Genomic DNA, 21,645 nt, shown 5'->3' with positions numbered 1-21,645 from the left:
GAAATCGCAGGGGGATAAGAGAGCTTCCTACTCATTAGTAAAAACAAACTGTCTTACAGCGCAAACTTTGCATTGCCTCTTGTCCTTGTGTAAAACACCTCTATTAATGTTTGAATGTGAGGAAATTCTTGTCCTGGAACACCATGTCAATTTTACACTGAACACAACACGGCTGTCACATGTTGTGGAAAAATGACTTATGATGGCCTGCTGGTACATACGCCACTCATGTCAGTAGTGGCACGCTGTCCAATCCCTGCAATGAATTTCTTCTACTTAAACTTTTCTTGTCAAAGAGTATATATGAAGCCTCACTGAAAGGGTCTGGGCCGTCACATTTTGAGGTGCGTTGCACATTGTGCCGAGAGGCTCAGTTCTGTGTTCTGTGTGATGATGTCCAAGCACAAAAACCATTTTGTAAGGAGGCTACTGAAAACACTTTATAGGACTGTGTGTAAGGTCCTCCTTATCACTTATTGATTTGCCACTTTGGTTTTTAACGTTTTTGTTGGGTTTTAGACAAGTATGATTTATTTCATGTGTTCTTGCTGATATATACTTGGCTGTTATGTTCATATGCTTATCTCTTTCGAGCATGCTCATTCTATTCTTTTTAATAAAAACACATCAAGTTCTGAGTGAGGTGGCTCTTCGCATTGTTTGTGTAGTTTGCTTTTGGTGTCTTGTAGTGCTTCGATGCAACCTAGATCAACATCAAATAGCCCTTTGTAAGCAGTGATGCGGTACAACACAAATGGAGAAACAAAGGCATGTTTGCGCACATGATATTGCTTTCAGCTCTGTGTATTCTTTTTTCCGTACTATTCCTCAAAAACTCTTCAGTGGTTTCTGAAAGGCGTCTGCAAATAGGAATGGAAAGCAGGCACATAGCATTCACTACGCTGCTATCAGGCTGAACTGTGCTACAAGTAAAAAAAAGATTACCTCCACGCTCTCCTGCATTAGGTCACTGTCATTTACTGGCAGTGTGCCAAGAAAGGAGTGCAGCTGCCAATTAAAGGGCCACTCCACTCCTTTGGATCATGTAGACGATCCAGATCGCCTCAGCTTCCTAGACAGAAAGACTGTTTTAGTCCATAAAACTGTGTCACGAAAATACATAACAAGGTACAATTACTTTTAAGAGAAAAATGGAGGAAAGGTGGCGCTTGTGCTATTGAACGCATTCAGCAAATGAAGCTGTACAGCTCGGGTAGCACCTTTATTAGCACGTCTACATACAGCAGGTTAGCTTCAGCTAGTGACAAGGTACATTGTTGAGCACCTACTATAGGTCAAGCTATGCATGCATCTAGAAGGAAATGCGTGTGTGCTGCTGGCGCAAGTCATTTGTGGCAATGGAGAAGTCTGTCCTTTACACGCTGTTGATGAAACGTTAAAATACGGTTTGGTTTATATGGGTTTAACGTCCCAAAGCGACTTAGGCTACGAGAGAGACCGTCGTGTACGGCTCCAGAATTTTGACCTCCTGGGGTTCTTTTACGTGCACTGCCATCGCACAGGACACGGGCCAGCAGCATTTCGCCTCCATCGAAATGCGACCTCCGCGGCCGGGATCGAAGCCGTGCCTTTCAAGTCCGCATCTGAGCACCATTATCACTGAGCCATCGCGGTGGCTAAAAAATATGCACGCTACAAAAGAAATGTACGCGGTCAGTGCAACCAAGCTTAGTTCAGGATGACACCGCACCACGTACAGGAAAGGACACGCAACTCTACTAAAATGTGTGTTCTGCTCACGACCGGCAGCCGGTCGTGGTGCTGCTGAACGCTGCGAGATTGGCAGTCACTCGGACGAGCTAGGCTACGATAGCGGCTGCCGCTCGTCACGCACACACTAGTGTTTTCACACGGTAAACATCGTTACTTGAGAAGGAACAACAAAAGATTTTGTGCTTATTGGTATTGCTTGTTCAAGTTTTCAAGCTTCTGCCACCCCTGCTTTGCCGTGTACGGTCCCTCGCCAGACGGCAGGCCCGCCGCGTTCAACAACTCCGCCATCGCGTTATATATGCGCGTGTTTGAGCGCAGTGCGCTAAGGTTGTCCTCCCAGATTCATATCAACGCCTCTGTAGTCACAGCAGGCCAGTTGACACGCTTCTGGGAGGACTCTTCGCTAGCCGTGGCACGGCTCGACCGACATGGTGGCAGCCATCTTGTGAGTTAGCAAGGCTTGACTGAGGTGGCCGACCTCAGTTTACGATAACCATGGTTACCGACATAACTGCGGTTATATTTTCCGTGTGACTGCGCATAACTATGGTTAGTATTAACTGAGATAAACTGAACCGCGGTTAAATTGGCCGTGTAATATTCTTGTCATACGAGCAGCCTTAACCGCAGTTATACCTAACTGCAGTTACCAGACTTCACCACCGTTACCGTAAACTGAACTGCGGCGCTGCTACACGCTCTCAAATACAGAAGCAAAGACGATCACGTGGTCGTGACGTATTCGCACTTCTTCCTCAAGTTTACAAACTTGTTAACATAAAAAATAAGAGCATTCGACTGGATATCATCAGGGTTACATTGGCTGCCAGTACGAGACATTCACAGCGCATTGTTGGTACAGCTAGCTAAACGACAGTTCATTTAGGTTCAAAAAGGGAAGTGTCCTGTGCCTTTCTGTTTTAATAAGAGATATTGCATGTATGTATTCACCTCATGATCTTTTAAAGAAACTTAGAACAAGGATTAGCATGGCTTTTTTGTGTGACAGGCAGTGGCGGCAGGCGCTGCAGCATGCAGAAAGCACCAGGGTTACATTGGCTGCCAGTACGAGACATTCACAGCGCATTGTTGGTACAGCTAGCGAAACGACAGTTCATTTAGGTTCAAAAAGTGAAGTGTCTCGTGCCTTTCTGTTTTAATAAGCGATATTGCATGTATATATTCATCGCATGATATGTTTGACGTATTGTTTATAACAATTTGCAACTAAACTAACTGTAACTTGTGGTTGGGCTAGTTGATGGGAAGACACTACATAATGCTCATGTTGTCCTCATTGTGTTACACTTTGTGTTGCAGCTACCACTGTTACATTTCCTGTACACGGAGGGTGACACATAATACATTGACATTGTAGGCTAAATAACATCTCAGTGCCCCGCTATGAAATAGAGGTTCTGAGATCGCCATTTTGAGGGCCGTAGCTGCTAGCGTGTCATTTACCACAAAAGGTGATCTCAAAAACAGAATTTATTTGTTTTTCTGTTCGGATTGAAAATATGCCTGCAGAATTCCCACCCAGACATAAAGACAAATAAATTCAGTTTGTGAAACCACCTACTGTGGTAAACCGTTTACCACAAAAGGTGGTCTCACAAACAATTCATTTGTCTTTCTGTTTGGATGCAAAATATGCCTGCGTAACTTCCAGCAAACTTTTTTGCATCGCATTGGATTCCCTCTGTAGCTGTACGAGCTCCTTTCTTAATTCAAGGCTGTCACAGGCAGCCTTGGCCGCACGTTCTTCGGCTTGCTGATGCAGCGCCGTCAGGTCGCTCAGTGCCGAATTGGAAGAGCGCTTCCTGCTCTTCGGCTTGCTGATGCAGCGCCGTCAGGTCGCTCAGTGCCGAATTGGAAGAGCGCTTCCTGCTCCTTCTCTTAACGCTGTTGCTAGAAGTTGGGCTGTTGGAATGGTTTGCCGCTGATGAAGAAGCTTCGTCTGCATTGGTTGCTTGGCTCTCCATTTGTGCAGGATCGCTTGCAGTTGGAAAGTCCATGTCGCTTGAATATGTGGCAACTTCACTTTCCTCTGGTTGGAAATTTACTACTGGCACCTGTGCAGGACAAGAAAAAACGCATGTAATTTTAAAAGAAATCACTGAGCAGAAGTGGACGGAAAATGCAACATCGACATGTGAAACAAAAACCCTTCACATAAAGGTTATCACATGAAACGTGACACGCAAGTAGTGTACAACACCTTGTACAAAATATGGCTATATTTAAATGAAATATATGGCAGTCATGCAGAAGTATAAGTGAATATAACCAGCTTAGCCTGTCTTGCCATCTTGCAGGCCGTGATGCGTTACACACAAGAAATCACAAAAGAAGAAAAAGAGAAGGTGCGTTTGAAGGCACAGTAGTGTTTCAACAACTTTCAGCGTAGTGCTCTAAGGACATTACAAGATATCTGATAAGCATGCAGGCGTATGCACAAAAAGCTAGCTTGCAGCAAAAACTGTGCCCTGAACAGCTCTAGTGTCGTGGTGAAAACAGCTGATTACCTCCACACTTTCCTCAACAAGGCTTTTGTCATTGATTGGCAGTGATCCAAGAAAAGAATGAAGCTGCCAGTAGAAGGGCCATTCAGTCCCTTTAGAACCTGTTGTAGTGCCACAACGCCTCAGTTTCCTGCAAAGAAAGTTTTGTTGAATGCATGAAATTCTGCACCATGAAAATATGAATATAGTGTTGCCCCCTTTATGGTAGGCACAAACATAAAAAAACAGGCTACCAGTTGCACTCGAAAGCAGTGGGGTACCCGCCTGCCACTTAAGAAAGAAAATGCCACAATTTTTAAACGGACGCTACGATACATGAAATACAGTTTCCGCCTGGTACACTGTTGTAGTAACTTGTACGCGAGGCGCTCGCGCGGCTTTTAACTTCAGCGAGCTAAATGAAGGCTGTCGATATAGCAATGAATCAGATGCGGAGCGAAGTCCGACATATGATCGCGCAAGGACAAGAACGATGTCAGCTTATGACAACACATTCCAGAAACGCTGCGTATCTTCTGGCGTTTACAACACACCGGCGCGGTGTCACGACTGCGGACAAGGCCTAACTGCACCAGTGCTAACAGCGCGGCGTGCCTCTCTTAATTGCGCGCCAGTGCTGTAACATCACACAAACTTCCGCCAGAATTCATCGTTTCATTACTAGGAATGAAGACTTCCACTCACCGGTAGTGCTTGTTGAGATTTTCAAGTTTTTGCCGAACTTGCCTAGCGGTGTACGAGCCTTCGCCCGCCGGCAGGCCCTGGTTCAGCGTTTCGACCATCACGCGATATATGCGCGCGTAGCGTGTGCTTGAGTGCAGAGCCATCAAATTGTCTTCCCAGATGCGTACATATTACCAAATTCAAAAACTTTTCTCCAAATGTCTCTTTTCTCGGCATTCTTTTCTCGGAGTGAACTGCCTTTACAAAAGTCCTTCCTTCAGCTTATCAAGGGTCATCTTGGAGAACAGTTGCACAGGGAAATGAGAACCCCGCTTCTGCGGAGCCATCAGCTTCTATCTTCCATACTCTCAAAGTTGCCTCGCTGTGGAGCGTCCTTGGCCACGGCAGTAAATATTTCCTCCCCTGTGTTGTCGGAGAACTAGTGGGTGGAAAAAAAGAAACCCAGAATGAATGCAGTCACCCCAAAATTGTGCACAAAACTTAACTGGGAGGAAGGGGGTATGGCCGCCTCCCTCCCAATGCTCTTGAATCCGCCTCTGACACGATTGAAGGTGGGACATTGTATGGTGTGGCGAGAAGGATTTCAACAAGCAGAGACTCAACCGAGCCTGGAAGAAGCCTGCGCTACTCAAACCATGGGCTGGGCTAAGCATGGGCTTATTTATAGGCCCAGGCCTGGTCCAGAGAGAATCAGGGTAGTCCAGCACCATGCAGTGCTCTACAATTAATACAGCATGCATACATCAGTGCCTAATTTGTATGCTTGCCACTACAAATAGCAAGGAAATAAAAGCTCAAATTTGGCCAGGTGCACTTTTAGCGTTTATTTGCAGCAGATTCAAACAACCTCTTGCGGCGAAGCTCACAGGTCTTCTGCGATAGCCACATACAAATGTTCTTTGCTGCTTTTGCTGTTTCTTCTTCACTCCAGCCTGGGCTTTGAACACAATGCCAGAAGAAATTCGAAATAAAGTCATTCATAAGTGTGAGAAACTGCTTAGAAAAGGTTTTTCTTTTCAGTATTAGGAATTGACGACATGTTCCTGCAGCCAGCAACAAAGATAGATAAATCATCTAGGTGCTTTTAGTCACATACGTTTCGGATACCTTTATTTTTGTCGTCGACTTAAAGCAGAACGAAAGACTTTGCCATTGAAATATCATTATTGGAAGCCAAAAAAAAGAAGGGGATGCAAAACAGAGGCCTTACACCTGTCATTGATTTCTGAGGAAAGGTTGACTCGCCATTAATATAGACATACAAATGTAGTTGTGCTAATAGCTGTATAGTAATGAGATCAGTGGCAAGTTGTCTTCACACTGCAAGTGCTTTTCAAGCAGTACGGAGTGTCTCACAATGATGGCAGCCTCTCCTAGGCCACTGTAGATAGTGTCTCACTTCTATTAAAATCGCCGCTGTGGCCACGGACAAAAAGTTGACAAGATTGGCTAGTGGGGGTTTTTAATTAACAAAGCCATGTTGGTTACGGATTAGGACAGACATCAAAGGAGTATAGACACCTAACTTTTGGGTGCGTGTTTTCATCTTTATAATGGTGCACAAGACATTATTATACATGGTACAACATGGTATTCTCCTAAGACCACGAAGTAATTTATAATCTCATTTCTTTCTAGTGCTGTTTCGGTTCCGGCTTCAAGAGCCAAACGATGATTGTAACGTCAGTGTGGTTATAGGTCACGAGAGACATAAAAACACTGCAATATAATCACTGCTTCTAATTTGTAGTAATTCTGGCTTTTCAGGAAGGCTGGCTTCAGCACTGTAATGAATTAAGACGAAGTAGCGATTATATTGCAGTTTTTTTTTATTCGAGAAATGTGCCACGAGGGCATAAGTTGAAAAAGGAAGGGGGGGGGGGGGGAAGGAATGCACGGGATTGAAAGTTAAACGAAGGAGTGAAGAACCGTTGCACTGAGGTAGTCGCAGAGGTTGCTAATGAAACGGTTGTCCATAGTCCACTTCACGTAGTCAGTTTCGCGGTTCCACCTCAGGCCCACCTCCCTGAGGAGCCGTTTTCTGATAGCAGCCGTCGCTGGGCACGTCCACAACAAGTGCCGCACATCACGAATGTCTGGTGCAACGCTACAGTGAGGGCACCTGTCAGCTGCTGGCAGATCTTTGGCACGCCACCGATGACGGACAGATGGTGTCAGAGCCGCCCCTGTCCGAATCCGGCGCACGGATACCTCCTCCTGCCGAGTAAGACTACGGGGGAGAGGGTGCGAATACGGAGGAATTAGAGCGCGTGTTCGCTGGCGCAGAACTTCGGAATCGGAAACATGGGAAAGGAAAGGATCTGGGGGAGGAGGGGAAGGTGGCGGATCGTCTAATGTATGAAGATGAGTCATAGCATCCGCTTGAATGTTATGTAGATCCTGGGCATGGCCGCGAATCCAGTGTATGTGCACAGGACATGGATACTTTGCGCAGAGCACATGAATTGATTGTGAAATCTGGAATGTCCGTCGAACAGCCTTAAGCTGTTTAAAGGCGGCGCGGGAGTCGGTGTAAATATGAACTGTATTGAATGTTGGAACGAGCGGTAGGGAAGCAATGGCATTATAAATGGCTTGAAGTTCCAATGCCAGGGGAGTGCACGTAACCGCAGTATACGTCGCGCGAGAGTTGAGATGCGGGTGAGATGGACTATACACAGCAGTAACTCCCCTCTCTGCAGAATGTGATGCATCCATGTATAATATGCACCCTTCAGGTATATTGCAGTTTTTTCGTGCCTCACGTGACATATAACCACACTTTGACGTCACAGCCATCGTTTGGCATTTGAAACCGAAACAGCATGACTGAAATATATGATCATAAATTATTTAGCTGTTGTAGGCCAATACCACATGGTTATTCATGCGCAGAAATGTCTTCTGCATCATTGCTGAGGAGAAAATATGCCACCAAATTCAGGTGTCTTTACTCCTTCAAGAAAGGATAGAGTGCAGGACTGGTTCAAACAGCTTGGACGTCGTTCACAGAAGAGAGATGATCCCTGACTTGGAAAAACTGAAACGGTGGGAAAACTTGTAGAGTTATATATATATTGCAATATGTTTGGAGGATAGTCTCAAAGCTACCACCAATGCCATACATCAGTTATGGTTTAATTTTTTTTAGACTGTTTTGATTGAAGTTTTTATGCAGAAGCATTCATGTGCACTTGTATTTTACAATAGGTAATACAAGGCACGTTGCACATTCACTGGCGCGCTTGATACAAATTTTTATTTGCCTTGGAGATTGTTGTTGAAATGCAGGTTCAGTTTTGATGCAGTATGATACAGCTATCAGTCTTTTACACGCTTGCAACCATGTCTGTTCCTGTAACAGACATGAAATGTATAACCATGGTAGGGCTTGTCTTTTTGTTAAAAAGACTGCGGACTAATTCATAGCAGGCTAGGTCAGTACTTCCTTTTCAGGTTTTGATTTCTTACGGTGGCAAGCCCTAAAACTGAATGTTCGGTTTTCTTTTGTATTTCTCACTTTCATTCCGAACCTCATGTTATCAGTGTTAAATACATAAATTCTTCCTTGAGAAGTAAGTCTACTTTCTGGTGCAAGATTTTCAGAGATTCTATTGATTTCTCAGGTCGTTCAGGAGTGGCTGTTCAGAGTCAGTGTATTTATATTTACTAATGAGTGCAGGCTCCGACTGAAATGAAAAGCCGCATTTTTTTCAACAAATTTTCAAATCCACACATCTCTCTTCTGATGGTCTATTGTTGTGATATGGTGACAGCACTGGAACAAGCCTGCCTTATGTGATGCAAAGTCTTCGTTCGGAACATGTAATCATCCTACGGCCATCGGGCACTGGTTTATGGTGTGCAGTGCACTCAAGTCTTCTGTACCCATTACAATGACAGACAAGCACAGTGCGGTCTCCATCAAAAAATAAAAAAATATCTGGAGGTTTAAAAACGTAGTATGTGTAAGATAAAGGGTATCAGCGTTCCATTCGCCCCGTACTGCAAGGCATCTGATGACGCTGTCCTCTTAAATGGCCAAGCTACAACACTACAGTTTCCAGGCGCAGTGATCTTTGTCAAGGGTGGCACCAAGACAGCATTGGGTGGCCATTAGTGGGGCTGGGAGATCAAGGTGTTTCCTGAGTTTGCAAAGAGGCATTAGGAGAGCACCTTGTTCGGTGGACGCATATCATTAAATTTTATTACCTTGAGTGCAGTGCCAACCCAGACTCTTTTGTATTTATATATGCACATGAAACATGCTACATTGCATGAGGGTACTGCGCACAAACACTTTGGAAGAAGCACCTCGTTGTAACTGCCTGGGCTTAAGGACACTCACTGATGGTGGGCTGTGTGGACGCATAAACGCGTATGCCGGAGCAATCGCACTGGTGTTCCCTTCATGGAGTAGACTTTACCCTGGCGGTGTAACTGATATCTAATGAATGCAGTCGCATATCTGGTGCTGTGTACATGAAACTTTTGTGGCACAAGCTGTTCTTACAGCCCTTGCGCAAAACTGCAGGTGACGAACATCTGCGCTGAGGTTAGGCCAAACCCTTCACCCTACCGGGCGAAGGTTTACCATGCAGGTTTAACAAAAAACCTGCCCCAACTAGTGCACCCTGGCAATGAGCTAAGGTCCTTGTTTCGGCCTTTTCCACAACTTATTTGTTAAGGCCAGTGGTCTTAAAGAGGGGTTTAGACGCATCCAAAACCATAACTTTGTGAACGAGAAGAATGGCTGTTTTAAGCTTGTATGATTTAGAAGCTCTCTCCAACAGCTCAATGACAGAGAGTTCCGTTTTAGAACAGCAGCGGCCACTTTCAAGGCTGTTGATCGCCTGCCTATGTTTCGACAGCCTTGATGCGCCATGCGGCATTGGCCCAGTTCTTTGGCGTGATCGTACTTCAGCAAGGAAGGGAGTAGGATGGTAGGTTGGGTTACGTTCATTTTAAAGGAGAAATACAGCGCGAACAGAGGCGACAGACGAAGAGGTGCACAGCACAAGTGTTTTCTCGCCTGTCTCGCTGTCGCAGCCTGAGGATAACACACCCAGGGCTTTCAGCAGCCACATCAACCCAGCACTTTATGAAGTCAGTCGTGAAGGCCTCAAGGCCAACCAACTGCTTTTTTTTTGATGCTGGCCTCCCACAGGATTACCTTTGTGGTCACCCAGTCATTGATTTTCCGGCCTTCTGCCATGAGTGCGATGGCTCCTTCATAATCTGGAGTGACAGGATGCAGTGTCTGTGACTGACTCTTCGCGGTGGCAGCTTATTTAGGGCTCAGCTGAACCACTCTCAAAACAGTAACCGTCCATTTCTTCATGGTAGCCGCCCTTTTTCTCGTCCTGGAACACATCCCGGGAACCTTCAACCAAGCCGTGTCCTTACTAGCTTCACAATCAGTCGCTGTTAGTCGCTGTGGTGGCCTAATAGTTATGGTGCTTGGGCACTGACGCGAAAGACACAGGTTCAATCCTGGCTGCGGCGGTTGCATTTTGATGGCGAAATGCTAGAGACCCATGCACTGTGCGATGTCGGTGCATGTTAAAGAACCCTGGGTGGTCGAAATTATCTGGAGCTCTCCACTACGGCATCCCCCATGGCCGAGTCGCTTTGGGACATGAAACCCCATCAAATAGAACCAATCAGCCACTGCCCTTTTTCCAATGGCTGCTTGAGCTCATTGTTAATCCATGCAAGTATGCGTCCTGTGTCGTCTTGACTTTCTAGTCAGTCCATACCTCGGTCAACCTGTGACCCACATTTCATTCGGGTAGAAGATTTTGCAACCTTCTTCCCTGTACTGGACAACCTCGAAAAGGTATCGGTGCTGCTACTGCATTTGGTCCGCGTCCACATGTTTCTTTCTCCTGGAGCCGATGTCCAGCAGGAGGTGGCGGAAGTTCCATGGCGAAGGGTCAGCAGATCTTGTAAGGGATCTGTGGATGCTTGTGGCTTTGTGGGAACCATATGTCCCATTGTTGCTGGCCCGGCGCCGTGAAGCGGCATTTCTCCTTGCTAATCGCCATCGGTGTGTCAGCAAGAAGTGGGCAAGGCGAGGTAGACAGGACGTTGACCAGACAGGGCGCTTGTCACAATTCTTGCCCAGTGGGAGAAGTTCTCTTAAGGGAAGAACACCCAGTTCCTCCAGCACATTCTCAAAGGCCTTGTGGCCTTGATTAAACCATAAGACAGCAGGTGATGTTGCCATCTCCACAACTGTGTGCGAGGCGAACCTTGTCTTGGTGCACAAGAACCAAATCTTGCTGTTGAGTCGTTCGGTTGCATTTCACGTTTTCCCCTTCACACAACGAGAGAGCAGTTGTTCATCTGTAAGCCTCTTTTATGCGGGCAGCATTGCCTTGCCCTGGCTGTTAGCGAGATGGGGGTGTGTGCTGGGGCTGCCTGACCCAACGCTTCTGCCCTCTTGAACTTGCACCATGAGTGCTCTCCATACGGGCAAAATTTGTGGCTCTTGGCTGCATCTGTCGAACATGAGTGGAAGAAGGAGGCCCAAATGGCACAATACATGCCATGCACATTTCCTCTGTTGGCAGTGACGGCTACTTGAAAGTAGGTTTGGAGCTTTCGCAGTGCAGTCCCAAGCCGCTTTGAAACATGGTTTGTGCAGGCCTCTTTTGTGATGGCCACGCTGTTGCACACACTTGGCGCTGGCACACTGCTGTAAAGGCCTTGCTGTCTACATCACTTAGGAAGGTTGTGAATTTCAGGGAAGTGCTATGGTGCTCTGTCCTATTCCATGTCCTGAGAACAGCATTTGTGTCCATGGCGTGTGCTGAGCAATCAACATTTTTTTCACACACTGGCATGTGGAAGGCTTGCTATATTTCCTCCTCCCCTTTATCTTTGAAATTCCGTTTGGTTACTGCAGCTCTGACAGTAATTAGACAAAACTTCAAAGTCTAGGCAAAGCCCTGTTTCTACAGAAATGGCTGTGCCTACACCATTATGGCTCTTATGGCCCTTTTTTGCCAAGTGCCATCAAACATGACAGCTATATTGGCAGATCCAACTTCCTGGGCTGTCACTTTGCGGGCCAACTCCAAGTTCTCGGCCATTGCCTTCATAGCAGCGAGGTGTACCTTCTTCGTGTTGGCGTTGAATGATTCCTGATGCATTGGTTTACACTGTAAAAAATAAAATACCTTTATAGGAGTTTTCAGGTGTCTATAATTCGCACCCTTGCACCCTACACACAAAGGTGTTCTGCGATTTCATACCACCGTCAGGCGGGTACTTAACGAAAAAGGTACACCCGAAAATGATGAAATGGAAACAATAGGTGTTAAGGTGCACAAGATTTCATAACCTCCTACCAAAGGGCATTTTTGCGATTCTAGCACCCTTACACCCTTGGAATAAAAAGGCATGCATTGGGTTCAGGTATTTTATTACAAGCAAATAACAGCGGAAAGATGCGGAAGATACCACTACGCATGAAGCACCATTGATATTCGCCTACGACTGCTAAATAATTTAATCGAATTTTTTTCTGTCGTGTTGTTTCGGTTTCAACGGCTGAACGATGGCTGTGACGTCAAGGAGTGCTTTTGTGTCACATGAGGCATGGCAAAACGTCCAAATAATCACTGCTTCATCGTTTTATTTCACTGCAGCGCTGAAGCCAGCCTTCGTCAAGAGCCGCAGTGACAACGAAGGTGGAAGCAGAGACTGTATTGCAGTTTTTCATGTCTCGCATGACCTGTAAGCACACGTTGACGTCACAGTCCTCATTTGGTTGTTGAAACCGAAACAGCGCGAAAAAGAAATGAGATTTTAAATTATTCAATGGTCATAGGAGAATACCAGGTGGTAATCTAATAATGCGTTATGCATCATTACAAATAAGAAAACAAGCACCAAAACGTTAGGTGTCTACTCTTTTAAAAAAATGTTGTATTAATGAAGTCAAAATTATGAAGTCTTCAGGAGAACATGTATTTTTACATGCCGATTCCAAATATATAATTTCATTGTATGTAAAACAAGTCTGTGCACTTATGCAATATATTAGGCAAATTTTTGCCGAGAGCTTTCAAGACGTTTTTTGGCAGAAAATTTGCTAAAATATGTGCCGTTCATTTCTTTTTACAAGAAATGCAATGAGCGTAATACTGCTATCCTGACTATCACAGAAGCTTAGTTATAGACAGGAGGATAATTTTACTCTTACTGCAATCCTTGATGTCATGAGAAAGCAATGAAAGACTGCAAGTTCCCTGCAGCAAACTTCGTGAAAGCTCTCGCAAAAATTGCATAAAACATTACATAAGTGCTCGAGGACTTGTTTCACATAAAAGGAATTTATATGTTTGAAAAAAGCATGCTTGTTTCCCCAAGATTTTAGAATTGTGATGTCATCAATAAATTTTTCCTCTGACCCTCTTCGTCCCTTAAGATGGGCTCATGATGGGCATGCTATCCTTCAGTTTATTGGAAAATGCATTTATTCTATGGTGTTACCAAGTATCAAGCAGTTGCAAGTTGAGGGCCACTTATGTTCCTACTTCCCGTCTGATGTGTGCTGTATGAATTATACATAAGCAGGTTTTAAAGCACCCTTGAACTTTGATTCCATTTTTCATGCTTCCGTCCCTAATAATACAAGATGCCCAACTACCTTGCATCGTTTGTACACTTATGTGTGTTCTACTCAACAGTATAAGGGTTAATTCACAGCAGTAATGAAAGAAATAAGTAATGAGGTTGAGGATTGAAGAACTTATTTTTGTACGATGACATTAGAATCACTGCAGGCCTTAGAAGACAGGGAATTTTGACTACAATTCACTGAAGTAAGAAACCCTGCAAATTGTGCACAAGAAATAATTTAGTGACAGTGATGGTATTTTTCACTGATTCCAAGCAAAGCGGTGATTTCATTCTAATGTGTTGAACACTAACGTACCACAATGAAAGCAGCTGCTTCCAAGGTTCTCAATCCTTCATAAATTGCACACATGCTCTGATGAACTCACCCACTCAATGTGCATAAGATACGGAAAATTCTCGAGAGCTGCTGCAACCGCCATGCTGGGCAGCTGCTTCATGCGTGCCATGTGTGATAACTCCATTCTGAAGCTCATTTGAGAAGTGTCTCTGTTTGGCTTCTTAAACTCGGCCACAAACCAAGCTTCATGAAGCCCGAGGCTGTACGAGTCTTCCCCACAAGGAGGCAAACTCTGTACCTGCGTTAAATATAACACTAAAATAAATAAAAATACAGAAAGATTAAGCTTCAATCACTCACCAAGGTGCGCCCAACAGTGCCATGTTGCAAGCCGGCCCCATTATCGTCAACAGAAGACAGCCTCTTTTTCACACTGCTTCCATACTTCAGCCGGTTCTCAACAACTCTGTCCGATGCAAGCTTGCGTCGCTCATTTTTATACTTTTGGCGAATCATCATGATCCACGAATCCTGGAATGTAGTAAGCATGCAAATATGTACAACTGATTTTTGCTAATGCGTAATTCTCTCTTTTAAATTAATTGTGGGGTTAAATGTACCAAAGCAACACATATAGGATTCAGTTGGACCACCTGTTCTTTAAAATGTAGTACAGGGGCAAAATTTTTGCTTACATGTTTCCTTCTTTCAAATGATGGGTTACACATTAGTATACATGAATCACCCTGTGATACTTCTTTGCAACTGCTAAATAATTTGTAATTTAGTTTCTATTTTTATGCCATTTCTGTTTCGAAAATTGAACAATGGTGACATGTAAGAAGTGTTCAAATCACTCGAGATCAAGGGGAAAAAAAGAACAGCACACAAAAGGAGTGATGACAAAACCTACGCTACTTGCAACTCTCTATAGATTCCAGAAGTGGCGGATTATATAACCTTGAGGCGAGGATGGAGGGATGGGAGAGTAAGAAAGACAAGTATATAAGCACGGGGCAGAACATGAGTAATGTTAAGGAAAGTACACATCAATCATGAATTGCTTGAAATATACTGAACAACTGAATTTCAATTTTATGTATAATCAATGATGGAGTGCAAACAGAGGATCTCCCGCTTTTTCTGATATAGTGCGGCTCTATCAGATTACGTGCAGGTGGGAATCTTCCTTACTTCCGCTTACAATACTAACATCTTGAGGCCTTGCTTCACTTATTTTGAGTTCTTCCTTCCTGCAGTCCTGACATTGATGCGGTAATGTGAACGTGTACTATTTTCAACGACATTTCCTCTTAGTCGCGGTCACTGATACTTCAGTCCACCTGGGCGATGTACACTTCCCACACAACAACACAATTCTATAAATGAACCTTGCAACACTCTTCACAAAAGGGTTTGCATGCTTCATTTGACAATCAATCTTCTCTGTACTAGCAGATTCAATCATGCGGCGAGTGCAGTGATAAGAGTTTTTTCAATGAGGAAGAAATTACTAACTTTTTTTAGAAAGGCTTTGGTTATCCTTATTGACAAGCGTCAGGCCGTGGCGTAAGAGATGCGGCGGCGCTGGCATTAGCAGTGACTTTAGTCGTGCAGGGAAAAAGCGAGACCTGCATTGGGTGCGCCCCGCTTGCGTGTTTTCGGGCACATTTCACGGCGTGCCGACAAATTGTGGTGCGGTTGGTTGAGCTGCAATGCAGAAGAAAGGAAGAGGCATAAGTTTCAACGAGTTTATTGCAGTCAGGTAGGCATGAAAGAAACGGGCGGGGGCCGAGGAGCAAGACAAGTTCGGCGATGGATTGGCTTCGCGGCTAATTAGACAGTTTTAGCAGACCGGTTTGACGGTCCGCTCCACTTACGCTGGCCCGCTCCTGTAAGCCGGAGCGATGACCACGTATTTTAATTTTAGCTGACCGGAGGTAGCAGCGAATAGGGTGCCTCTAGTGGCGAGCTGCACACAGGGTGCCTGGTGTTAAATAGTGGAACTGCACTTAAAAATATATTAAAAATTTCTCGTAGTGCCCTACAAAATAGGAAAAAATGTTCGCTGCTAGACATAGTCAGCAAAATGGTTCTGATGTATGTTGTCCTTGAACAAATGTCAGTTTTGTTATCGAGCACAGTTACGAGCCATGAGGAGCCAGAAAATAGTCAGGCTGAGTGTTCATCCGGCTTTGCTAGTTACTGGCGTCTTGTTACATGTGCTTTCGTTCGCAAGTTTTCGTGCTTTTAGTTGTGTCCACTGGCGATCATGCCCACGATGCAGAGTGGGTTACAGGATCCAGTTTTACTCAATCAACTTTCCTGGCGTGATATTGAAGATCTATTACTCTCAGAAATATTTTCTGTGACCCAACGGGATCCGCTCTCTGCTAGTGGCTACCTCAACATAGACACGATGGACAGTGGACTCTTCCGCTCACATTTTCGGGTGGAAGCCCTCCGCATTACTCTGCGCCGCCTTTCGTATCCGAACAGGCTGTGTGAGTTGGAGCAACTTTTTGGCCGCCACTATTCAGTCATTTCGTCAGTCACAAGCAGCGTGTTTTTGCTTTTGCGCATTCAGGACAATTTCCTGCACTTCCTAAAAGACGCAAATAATCACGCGTGGCTCGATTTGCCAACACTGGGCGAATTTTCTCAGGTAAGAAATTCTTCCTAAATTCTACGATAGTAGCTATATACATTGTTTACATTGCAGGCCGTGTACTCCAAAGGAGCCCCCCTTAGCAACTGTTGAGGGTTCATTGACAGGACCGCGAGGGCCATCTGCAGGCCATCGATGAGCCAAAAACCTTTTCTCTGGCCACAAACGCATCCACACAGTGAAATACCAGGCAATTATGTGCCCAAATGGCATCATTGCCCAGCTGAATGGGCCGTACATCGGTAGCCGACATGACACTGGTGAGTTTCTTGATGAGCATTTGATTGGCTTGATTTTAGCAGAAACAATATTTTGCACTTATTAGGAAAAAAAAGAAAGAGCAGTACAATTTATATTTGTTCCTCTTTCAGGTATCCTGCGCAAGAGCAGAATTTACCAGAAATTGGAAAAGCTCGTGCAAGGACGCAGCTACTGCCTCTATGGAGATCCTGCGTACCCGTTGAGGCCACTGCTGTTAAAGCCATGCAGTGGAGCAGCCTTAAATGTGCGGCAGCAGGCATTTAATAAGGAAATGATTAGAGTGAGGCAAGCAGTCGAGTGGGGCTTTGGGAAGATCGCAGGGCTGTTTGCTTTCCTAGACTTCAGGAAAAACCAGAAACTTCATCAACAGAATTTGCTTCGGATGTACCGAGTGAGCGCAATTCTGGCCAACTGCCACACATGTATGTATGGATCTCAAGTGGCACAGTACTTTGGTCTTGAGCCACCAAGCCTAGAAGCCTACCTTGTTTCTTAGCTGCATTAATAACTAGCCCCCCATGTCTACGGCTACACATTCCCATATTTTCTCGTCCTTAAAAGATCATGCTGTTGGTTTTTAGGAAAATCACACATTCGAATTTCATTTAAATAATTTTTTTTGTATATTTTCAGCACCTGTGAATTCCACTTTCGTCATCAAAACAAGGGGATTTGGCAGTTAAGCACAATCTGGTCTTGAAGTGTTCCCTCGTTGGTCCATTTTGCACCGTTCTCAAGAGAACGATGCACTAAAGGCTTGGCAGCCTTCTTGACCTGTGGACATTAACACTGGCGAAGTGGTGGCGTGTGAAGCTGTGTATTACTTCACTGTTATCGAGATGTAATTTTACTAAGTTCTTTTGTGCGCAAGTACTGCACGAGCACTACCTACTCCAACACAGGAAAGGGCCGTTTACAGAGGCAACCACATAAATGGCAATACATTTTTTAGTACCCTATGGGTATGCGCCTTGAAAATACATTAATTTCTCTTCTCCATTCAACACATCTAATCACATTGAAAAAAAAAAACTTCAGTTGGAAGCATGATATGAATGGTGAGTATTTCTGGCTATAAAAGCTATGTACAAAATAGGAGCCCAAGACGACAGTGCTGCTGTGATCACTGAGGAGAGCACGTATAATTGCTATAACACATGCGGCAATGCGAAACAATATGTCTTATTGGTTGCTTATAAATCCCGGTTCTCGGGTAATGTTCAAGGACTGCTCAATTCGTTCCAGACGCTTGAGGGTGTCCACTAAGCATTGCGACTGCTGCCTGTACTTCTCCTCTTCTAGGCGTACCTTGCGTTCTTCAAGGGCGAGCTGCTGCTTGGCCAGGGCAATTTTTTCTTTTTCAATGAAAAACTCGTGCTCCTTGCACCTGGCTAGCAGCTCTACTCCCAAAGTTTGCAGCCCTCGAATTCCTGCCAGGACAACAAAGGGAAACATTTTTGTCAACAGCTGTGAGAATGCCCTCGACTTATTCTTGTAATCATAGTCATGTAAATCCACTCATGGGACAAACTGCAAATCTCACACACTTCACATCTCTCATACATGAAAATAGTCTTATGCATGGAAACAATAAAAAGTTGCTTGTAACAGTGTGCAACAAGGTGGGTGGTAGCTGTGAAATCTGCCCAGCTATGAAGGCCCGGTTTTAAGGTGTGTACGTATTGAGGGGTGCACAAATCTTACAGAAATGCAAGGACATTGCATGGTTAGAAGTGAGGGGACAGAGCTTTATTGACTGTCCTGAGGAACCGCGTTAGGGTACCTCCCTTTTCAGGGAGTCCCCATAACCGTCACGGGTGGCACCCATGTCAGGGTCGGAAGGTTGTGGCCCTCCGCCCTGTCGCAGGCCCTCTAGACAGCCCGTAGTTGCTCTGAGAGGTCACTGCTCTTAAGGGCTGCCTCCCAGTCGGGTAGAGTGGTAAGCGATAAGCTGCATAACGCAGGGCATAAAGGGCAGTACGCCTCCCCACAGTCTGGACAGTGGGGTTCTACATTAGGCGCAAAGTGACTGAATTAGCCCCTGGAGGGGAACGACCCCGTTTGGAGCATGCGAAAGGCCGACGATTGTGGTCTAGTAAGTGCACGATGTGGTAGCGGATACGCCCGCCGAGCAAGTTGATTATGTGCCAAGAGTTCATGGAACGTGAGAAGCAAATCCCTGTACACCGCTGCGGTTCCGTGAGTCCACCGGAACCGCCGCGGTGTGTAAGACCTCGCGCACAGTCATGGGCCAACTCATTGGCGTTAACTTCAGAGTGCACATTGATTCCCATATGGGCCGGGAACCATTTGATATGAAAACCAGCAGCCCCCTCGCTGCCGAGGATGGCCGCCGCCTCCTTGGAAATCGAGCCGGAGGCGAACGCTCGGGCTGCAGACCTGGAGTCTGTAAAGATATTGGGACGTAGAGGGTCCTTCAGCACTAGAGCAATAGCAACCTGCTTGGCTACTGTTGCAGAAACCTTCCGCACGGATGCTGAGTTAGAGTGCCATTGCAGTCAACTGAAACTACGGCATAGTGATCAGAGCGCCCGTACTGGGCGGCATCAGCAAAACAGATTCGGGGTGGCCGCAGCCATTTTTAACAGGGAACGAGCCCGGGCTACTTGCCACCCTACATTGTATTGAGGGTGGACGTTACGTGGCATGGGATCTACATGGAACGTATCTATGACCATGGGTGATAGGGTCGCATTGCGCTCCATGATTTCCTGGTGACCACATCCAACGGATTCGAGGATGCGTCTCCCGGCTCGCGAAGATGAGAGTCGTATTATTTGGGCAACTCGTTAGGCCTCGATCACCTCTGACGGTGTTATGCATGCCTAGTTGCATGAGATGCTCGGTGCTGGTAGTGAGGGGTAAACCCAGCACGCACTTGATGCTTTTGCGCATGAGGGCGTCGATTTTGGCCTCATCCCGTTTAGACCAGCGCAACGCAGAGGCTACATAGTTAATGTGGCTCATAAGAAACGCGTGGTAGAGTCTGAGGAGATTGCTCTCACACCTCCCCTGCGGTTTGAGACGCGGAAGATAAGCCAAAGCATATTCTCCGTCTTGGAGGTAATGCGGTCTATAGTCTGAGTTGCCCCCGCGAGATTCTAGCAAGAATCCGAGGACCCTGGCGGTATCCACTCTGTGGATTTGTTGTCCGTTCCTCGTATAGAGGGCTATGGGAATTTGATCTAAGGGTGTGGAATACCGAACTGTCCGTTGGGTGGGCCTATACAATATTAGTTCGGACTTGGTTGGTGACAGACTCAGGCCCGTGTTTAGCAGGAAGTGTTCTGTGATGTCCAGCGCCTCTTGGAGCGCACTCTCAACGGCAGCGTCAAACCCTCCCATGCACCACACGGTAATATCATCCGCGTAGAGGGCATCACCTGTTCCTCTTACTGTGGCCAGTCTGTCCGAGAGGCCCTTCATGGCGATGTTAAGCAAGGGGCGGTCCTCTCTCCCCTACTGTTGTATAAACAATTCGTTCAATATCTGAGTGGCTATAATGATGTTTGAAGTCAAGGTTACTGTTCTGCAACTGAAATAATGAAATCGTTATAATGGACACCTGCTACTTAAACTACCAGCTGCTAGTTGTTGCTTTTTGTGGTATTTTTGTCATTCATAGGTGACCATCTATTTTTATTCTTTCAGCAGTTATGAAAGAGACTGCTGTGCGGTTTGGTGCAGCTAGGTTTTCAACATAGAAGGTATGAAAGAAACAGCATGACATGGAAACGACACTATAGTCGGAGACAACTCAAGAAAAAAAGCAGCACTTCCCCTCAAATGACCCATCTTTAAAGCTAATGGTGTCGACCGATTTTCATTGCGCCACGGCCAATCCGATTAAGTCATTGTTAACTGCCTTCCATCTGCCACTTCTTGCGATGACATTGAGGGAATGCCACCTAGTGCATCTTTGGCCTCATTGAGTCATGCATGAAGTGGATCAGCAGGCCATTTACTCGATTATCTCTAGTCTCCAGGTAAAGGGTGCATATACCTTAAGGATGGCTGCTTCAGCGGCAGGGAAATCCTCATCTTGTAGGTGCCACTTGCAACACGACTCAAACAGTCGTGATGGAGTCGGCATTTCTGCAGTGCCATCATTTGTGCACACTATTTCTGGTGCCACATGAACTTGAAATCCATGTGGCACGAAAAGCATCAAATACTGCAAAGGACTGCCAACTGGTGTCGGCCAAATTTTTTAAGACTGTTCAACGAGTTGAGTGCTTTCAAGGTGTCTTGAAAATGGCGAAGGACACAGTTTACCAATGCTTGCCCCAAGTGTCCTTATTCTTGAAGAAAGGACCTCAAATGGCTGGGCGTGCTGTCTTGCATCATAAAACCTGGTGCTGATCGGCTTTGAGAGGCCACCTTGTCGCATACTCCTCCAGTCCACAAACTGCAAAGATAGCGGTGCAAGTGGCTGCTACTAGGGCGCCTCCACTGCTGTGGCAGCTCGGTGCACGCTACCTCTGGTGGAGGTTCCTTATGACCATTGCTCTTAAGTAGCAACACTAGCTTTAATGCGGCTACACTGTGGCTACACATTCCACAGGCACCAACCGGGCAATTGCATCTTCAGACACCACTGATCCACTGCTTTTCAAAGTAAGGCACACCTCATAGGGCTTTGATGCCTTCTGGCTCCAAAACAAGCGCACTTGACATGCACCTCATCAGGCCTGCAAAAAATGGAAAAATTTGATGTCAACCATTTAGAGGAATTTTTGACCACTACATACTGATAACAGTTTTTTGTACTCTCTATTATAGCTCCATGCAACCTATTTGATGAACTATAGACATGTCAAACA

Source organism: Amblyomma americanum, chromosome 5 (genome assembly GCF_052857255.1).
Source record: "Amblyomma americanum isolate KBUSLIRL-KWMA chromosome 5, ASM5285725v1, whole genome shotgun sequence".
NCBI classification, from domain to species: Eukaryota; Metazoa; Arthropoda; class Arachnida; order Ixodida; family Ixodidae; genus Amblyomma; species Amblyomma americanum.
The sequence above is the reverse complement of the archived record's forward strand: the minus strand, read 5'-3'. Positions refer to the sequence as shown.